The sequence below is a fragment of the Capricornis sumatraensis genome, chromosome 12 (genome assembly GCF_032405125.1).
Source record: "Capricornis sumatraensis isolate serow.1 chromosome 12, serow.2, whole genome shotgun sequence".
Taxonomy (NCBI): domain Eukaryota; kingdom Metazoa; phylum Chordata; class Mammalia; order Artiodactyla; family Bovidae; genus Capricornis; species Capricornis sumatraensis.
This window is the reverse complement of record NC_091080.1, coordinates 29,547,234-29,555,102: the sequence shown is the minus strand read 5'-3', so window position 1 is coordinate 29,555,102 and position 7,869 is coordinate 29,547,234. Positions and strand designations below refer to the sequence as shown.

Below are 7,869 nucleotides of genomic sequence, written 5' to 3'. Positions count from 1 at the left end.
AGGAGGATCCCACATGCTGAGGAGCAACTGGGCTGGTGTGCCAAAACTATTGAGCATGTGCCTTAGAGTCCATGCTCCACAACAAGAGAAGACGCCACAATGAGAAACCTGCGCAGATCAACTAGAGAGTTGTCCAGTTGCCTAGTTGTCCTGTCTTGCCGCAACTAGAGAAAAGCCCGCGCAGCACCAAAGACCCAGCACAGCCAAAAATAAAATTAATTAGTTAATTAATTTTAAAAAAATTTAATGTAAAAGTATATGAGACATATCCATGACAAGCCCTGAACTCTTGGTCATCAATAATACAGATAGTAATACTTGGCAATCACATCAACAATGTCCTCATCAACATTTCTGTTCTCTTGCCCTGTTATCCTGACCTGTTTCCTCTCGCTGACAGTCCCCTTAGAACTGATTCCTAGTTTTAAGTTTTTTGGTACTACTAGAGAGCAGTCCATGGGGTCGCTAAGAGCCAGACATGACTGCGCGACTTCACTTTCACTCTTCACTTTCATGCATTGGAGAAGGAAATGGCAACCCACTCCAGTGTTCTTGCCTGGAGAATCCCAGGGACAGAGGAGCCTGGTGGGCTGCCATCTATGGGGTCACAGAGAGTCGGACACAACTGAAGCGACTTAGCAGCAGCAGCAGCAGAGAGAATCTCAAAACCCTGTTGATTACCTAAGTTATAAATTTAAGAGCTCAGCTCTGCCCTAAATATGTCCATTTCCCTATAGCAGTACTTCCAAACTCTTCCAGGTTCTTTGAGCCCCCTATCCTAACCCTAGCCCATAACTTCCAAATGAAAGAGTCATCCACAATGTCTATGCCTTTCACCTTTCCAGTTTTACGTCCACTCATCTTCCCCACTTCTTTCTTGTCCAAAAAGAAAAGTACCCTACTCCTTTCTACATCCCATCACTCCTGCATTTTGAGCCCATCCTCGTTTTCCTCTTCTAGGATGTTTCATCAGTTATTGAGTTTTTTCCACCCAACCCATCAGTCAATAACACCAGGCTTCCCTCAATTCCACCTACTCCTCAAACCACTACCCTGCGTGCCCTTTCATTCACCACCAAGTCTATTTGTGGTCCGCGGGCCCTCAGCTGCCTCAACTCCCATTCATTTCTCACTTCCTGTAATTTAGTTCCCAGTCCTACTCCTCTATTGAAGTTTCCCTAGAAAAGTAAAAAAATTCTTATTTGTCAAACCCAGTCTTCAGTTCTCATCCAACTCTCCTTTCTGGAGTTACAGCACGGCTGTGAGGCAATACCAAGTGGAATTAATAGCAGGAATCCTGGAGTCAGTGGTCTGGGTGCAGCCAGTTTCCACGTGGTTACCAACTGTCTGACCTTGAGTTGAAGTATTCAACTTATCTGCACATCAGTTTCCTCATCCCTAAAATGGAGAATGTGCTGATAGTAGCTCCTAGCATTTAAGGCTTATTAGCTAGCTTTGTCAATGAGGAGGTGCAATCTGAGATAGTGAAAAGCCAGATTGGGAGTCAGGGGAACAGGGATTTAATCCAAACTCTAGAATCTTTGTAATAACAAGATCTCTGGGTCTCATTTTTTAAATAAACTGGGTGATCGTGAAAGTGCTTTCTGGCCCTAAACACTTCTACGAGACATTAAACAGTTTGGCAATAATTTGAGAAAATGTACAAATGAGTACTAAATGAACAACACATGTAATGAGGGATTCAGGGAAAGGGAAGAATACTGTGAGCAAGATAGTTGAAGGTTAAATGGGCAAAACGTCAGTGGACCCCGAGAGACAGGGAGGATTTTGATTGATGTAAAAGAGGGGGGAAGGGTCTGAGTTTGAGAAGCAAAACAAAGGTATGCAGTGATTTTAGGCACACCAAGAAGACCTCCCTGCCAAAAATCACTTCCCCATGACTTGTCTATGTGTCTGTGTGTGTCTGTGTGTGTGTGTGCTCGATTGCGACTCTGCAACAAGTTCTGAATGTTAATGGTTAAGGGTCTGAAGTTATTGTTAAACCACAAACACACTGTTTATAACTGGCAAAAATGGATGTGACCTATATCCTGCAGCCGCTTAAGGCAACTTGTAGAATAATTAGTAAAGATGCACACCAAGATAGGTTTCCCCGGTGGCACTAGTGGTAAACCCACCTGCCAGTGCAGGAGACACAGGAGAGTGGGTTCCATCCCCGGGGTGGGAAGATCCCCTGGAGGAGGGCATGGCAGCCCACTCCAGCGTTCTCGCCTATTCTTGCCCATGAGAGAATCCCATAGAAAGTGGAGCCTGACGCGCTACAGTCCACGGGGTTGCACAGAGCCAGACTTGACTGAAGCAACTTGGCACGCACGTACACCAAGACTCTGCGCCCAATGCAGCTCCCAGTGTTAGATCCCTGGTCAGGGAACTAGATCCCACGTGCCGCAACTAAAGATCCTGCATGTGCTGTGTTGCTCAGTCATGTCTGACTCTTTGGCACCCCATGGACGGTAGCCTGCCAGACTCTTCTGTCCAAGGGGATTCTCCAGGCCAAGAATTCTGGCATGGGTTGCCATTTCCTTCTCCATAAAGATCCTGCATGCTGCAGCTAAAAGATCCCACATGCTTCAACAAAGATTGAATATTCTGCATGCTGAAACTAACACCTAATGCAGGCAAATAAATAAATTCTTTAAAAGGAACATGAATTGTCATTTATAACCAATACGAACAAGAGCACATTTAAGTTTTTAAATGAAATGAAGGAGGTTGTGACATCTTAAACCAAATTAGCAAAGGAAGTGACTGCTTGACAGATGACTGGGACTCAGCTGAAGTCACAGAGATGCCGGGGCACTGAAAGAATTGTTGCAAGTGGGGACAGTGAAGCATTGGCAACAGTCATTGCCTAGAGCCTAATTTGCCCCTGCAACAGTATATTGTAACCTCTTAAAGACCATTTTATTTTTTTACACCCACTTTTATTTCTAATACCCAAAAATATTCAACAATTTTATTAATTACAAAAGATCTCTGGGAATTCCCTGGTGGTCCAGTGGTTAGGAGTCTGCACTTCCAGTGCAGGGGCCCAGGGTTCAATTCCTGGTCAGGGAACTAAGATCTCACAGGCTGTGCAACACATCCAAAAACTCACAGGCTGTGCAACACAGTCAAAAAAAAAAAAAATCTCTTTTTAAGTACTGATACATAAAGGGTAATACAGCTACTCGACATTTTTCAGTGCTTTTTCAGTGACAAATGCCTGTCAGTTAGTCCTCACCTCAGTCGTCATTCTTAGATTTGTGATTACCTTGGAGCAGTTAATGGAGTTCTGAAGAGTGAAGTTTTGGGCAAGACAATGCATAAGAATAAGCGTGATGAGGATCATTTTTTATATATGTTAAGTTGTATTCTTAGTTCATTCTCTCCTATAAATCAGATTTTCTGCAGCCTTTCCACCATTATGCCCTCAGAGAAGGGGAAAAAGCAACTCCACAGAAAGGAGGGAATGACTTAGAAATATTTCCTCCCGGTCAACAGGGGAAATTAAACTTTCCAGTAAATGGTGACTTCAAAATAAGAGACATAAGCAGAGAGACAAGTGTGGCCTGGTTTCTTTGCCTTGGGCCTAAATCTCAAAGTAAGAGGTCATTAGGTAAAAGCTGAGGGAAAAGTCCAAAGTTGAGGGGTTCCTGCCCCCATTTCCTACTGGGGCTCCAAGAAGAAACCTCATCCAGAATAGTTTTCTCATCAGTATAGAGGAGTCTCATGGGGAGAGGGGAAGGGGAAATGCTGATTAGAAAGAGATCTGTGGGGATTCCCTGGCAGTCCAGTGGTTAGGACTCTGCACTTCCCCTGCAGGGGGCACAGGTTCGATCCCTGGTTGGGGGGCTAAGATCCCACATGCCACGTGGCACAGCCAAAAAGTAGAAAGAGAAAAAGAATACAAAGGTCTGAGGTAGCACCCTGAAGTCTTCCTCAGCTCCCGTATGAATAGAAAGGATCCAGAAATTCCGATGTTCCCCATGGAGGGCTTCCTGATGAATTTCCATGGAGGTTGCCAGGGTAGCAGTGGAAAGATCCTGTGACCAAGGACCGCAGAACAAACCACCCAGTCTGGGAATAAATAAGAATCCCAACAGACCTCAGGAGCATGTGTGGTGTCAGCAAGAGATGAGGTGAGTCAGGTCATCCAAAGAACAGCCACGAAGGCCCGACCAGACTGCGGGAGAGGCCCGGGCTCATCAGAAGCTGATACCAGCAGCTGGTCAGTGACCTGCAGAGGTGACACTGACGTACAGAAAGGGGGCAACACAAAGGCCTAAGCCTCTGCACAGACCTTGAGGTCACTTAACACCAGTGATGCTCTAATAAGTTAAATATTTAACAACAGACTCTCCAGAGAGGAAAAGCACTGGTTTGTGGTATTTAGAGATATCCATGGTGTAAAGACTGCCACCAAGGAAGATTTTACCTTTGCACCATTGAACATAGAGTTGGGAAGAGATGAGGTTCATAGAAGCTACAATTTTACAGTAGCTTACAGATACGATTGATAGAACTTCAATAGCACAGATAACAGTAAAGTATAGTCAAAAATTAGGAAGTGGTGAATTCTGAGTATTACTTTTCTTGTCAGTATTCTTTCTTTCATTGTAAGTTTGTGCGACTTAGCTGTTATTGAATATTGTATTTTAAAACTGACTTGCAAAATTCCCCAAAATTAAATAATCAGTTCTGGTAAGCTGATGCAAGCCAGCTAGAGCATGCCACTGCTTAAGAAACCCTGCGCATTTTTCCAGATATCATCTTGGAGAGCCATACGGGTAGAGGAAGAAAAATCAAACCACTGGGTCATCTACCCCAAATAAATTAAATTATCATTAATTAATAAGTGCCAGTATCTACTGTCACCTCCACCACCATCATTTCCAACCTGAAAGCTGGGGAAGAAGATGAAATCAGTTATAAAAAACTAAATAAACTGTATTTTCTTTTCATATCTCCATTTAAGTGTGTTTCAATTAAAAATTTTGTACCCAATGAAAAGATGCTCAACATCACTCATTATCAGAGAAATGGAAATCAAAACCACAATGAGGTACCATCTCACACTGGTCAGAATGGCTGCGATCCAAAAGTCTACAAGCAATAAATGCTGGAGAGGGTGTGGAGGAAAGGGAACCCTCTTACACTGTTGGTGGGAATGCAAACTAGTACAGCCACTATGGAGAACAATGTGGAGATTCCTTAAAAAACTGGAAATAGAACTGCCATATGACTCAGCAATCCCACTGCTGGGCATACACACAGAGGAAACCAGAATTGAAAGAGACATGTGTACCCCAATGTTCATCACAGCACTGTTTATAATAGCCAGGACATGGAAGCAACCTAGATGTCCATCAGCAGATGAATGGATAAGAAAGCTGTGGTACATATACACAATGGAATATTACTCAGCCATTAGAAAGAATACATTTGAATCAGTTCTAATGAGGTGGATGAAACTGGAGCCTATTAGACAGAGTGGAGTAAGCCAGAAAGAAAAACACCAATACAATATACTAACACATATATATGGAATTTAGAAAGATGGTGACAATGACCCTGTATGTGAGACAGCAAAAGAGACACAGATGTAAAGAACAGATTTTTGGACTCTGTGGGAGAAGGCAAGGGTGGGATGATTTGAGAGAATAGCATTGAAACATGTATATCATCATATGTGAAACAGATCGTCAGTCCAGGTTCGATGCATGAGACAGGGTGCTCAGGGCTGGTGCACTGGGATGACCCAGAGGGATGAGATGGGGAGGGAGGTGGGAGGGGGGTTCAGGATGGGGAACACATGTACACCCATGGCTGATTCAAGTCAATGTATGGCAAAAACCATTACAATATTGTAAAGTAATTAGCCTCCAATTCAAGTTAATTAATTAATTTTTAAAAATTTTTGTACCCAGTAATGGAAGGCAATGACAGTAGCTTATGTGGGTGTGGGTTTATCATTCTCACATAACAGAGTCAGGCCTGCTTGTACTCCATGGTCACAGAATAGCTGCACCAGCCCCATGCAATTCACTTCCAGTCACATCAAGATAAAGGGGCAAAAAAAGCCCAGCAATTTCTGTACCCTTTTATCAGGAGCACAAAAATTTTCCCTGAAATCTGCCTTCTCTTGCCCCTCCCCACTCACTTCCTCTCAGTGGACTTCTGTTACTTAAGTCTTGCTATTCTGAACTAGGTTACTCAGCCACCTCTACCTGCAAAGGAGACTGCGAAAGATATCTTAATTAGCCTAGACCAATCATGATCCACTGCCCGGGGTTGGGCATGCTGCTGTCAATAAGGAAAAAAATCAGGGTTCTGTCAGGAAGGAAAAAGGGGGTAATGGAGAACAGGCAAGCTGAAAGCAAGTGGGGCATAACATTAGTCAGTATTTCTAACCCCAATATACACAGCAAAGCGGAAGAACAATTTTAAAGGGGAAGGAGCCAAGATTTGGCATTTTTTCCCCAGAGTTTAAGATGGAAATGCAGGAAGAGCCTGGCAGTATCTCTCACATCTAATCAGAGACTGTGAAATGTGAAAGTAATAATCACTCAGTTGTGTCCAACTCTTTATGACCCGTGCTCCTCTGTCCGTGGAATTCTCCAGTCAAGAACACTGGAGTGGGTTGCCATTTCCTTCTCCAGGGGATCTTCACAACCCAGGGATCAAACCTGGGTCTCCTGCGTTGCAGGCAGATTCTTTACTATCTGAACCACCAGGGAATCAGAGGTTATTAGCGGTGCAAACAGAAGAGAGGCTTGGAGGATTTAGCCACCCAAGCTCTGGTCCTGCTCAGACTCCTAAAGGAAAACCACTTCCTTTTAGCAGGAAATGGGGTAAAGACAATGAAGTTCAATGTTAAAGAGGCTTCCCCGTCAGGGAGAAGTAGGAATAATAGACTCTTGTTGCTTAATAGCTTAGGATGCTCAGAGCTTTTACCAAGAAGTGCCTTCTACGGACCTGAGTCCCACTTGTTCTCTGCTGAGTACAGACTTCAGATGTCACTCACAAAGCCGGGGAGAGCAGCAGGACTGAGAAGGAAAGTGAAAAGATCCTTTCTGCCCTGCTTCTGATGAACCTCTAGGCTCACAAAGGTTAATTGCTCAAAGGGTTGGGGCTTATTCCTTGGGAAAAGAGCTAAATGACTAAGCATCTGTGGGTGCTGAGTCACACAGCCCATCAGCAGATGGAGCCTGCCCTACTGTGACTGGCTGCATAACCATCATTGGCCAATTGCAGGAATCATACTAGATCCAGGAGAAAAGCAAGTCACAGACGCTCAAGACGGGGTCTAGGGTAGGGGAAAGATCAACTCCTATGTTAAATTAAAAGTTCCACATTTTCTGATACAAAATGTAGGCCCTTTAGTTGGACAAACTGAATAAATGCAATCAATTTCAAGCAAAAAAGATCTGAGACTCATCGGACCACGCTGCAAAAATTACACATCTGCATTAACTTCCTTCTAGTGTAGCATAGCCAATGCTTTTCCCCTCTCATATAGTATTAACTTATTTAAAGAACACGTATACAACAGCATTTTTAATTTTCCATGTTTCTTAATCAAAGTTCTCTCCCTGAAATCTTTATTTGTGGGAAGAAAAAAAAAAGTTTCTGCCTCTTTAAACAAGTACTCAAACCTGAAAATGTTAACTAATTTCATTTTCTTGATAAAGTGTGTCTGTGATCAGAACTGAGTCATACCAAAAATACTTCGACAAGATTTGACCTTTTACTTAAACCCCACATTGAGATAATCTACTTAAAATCGTTATCAATAAGACCTTTGTTTTTAAAAGCACATTTAAAATAAATCACTTTTTTAAAGGGGAAAACTGTTTTCAATTAAGT

The 7,869-nt window shown here is 43.1% G+C and overlaps 1 non-coding gene across 1 annotated transcript; it reads left to right on the top strand.

Moving 5' to 3' along the window:
- The first annotated feature begins 3,005 nt into the window (after positions 1 to 3,005).
- On the top strand, positions 3,006 to 3,078 carry TRNAG-UCC (transfer RNA glycine (anticodon UCC)). Its single transcript has one exon. It is a non-coding gene; the product is annotated as a tRNA-Gly (tRNA).
- The last annotated feature ends 4,791 nt before the right edge of the window (positions 3,079 to 7,869 follow it).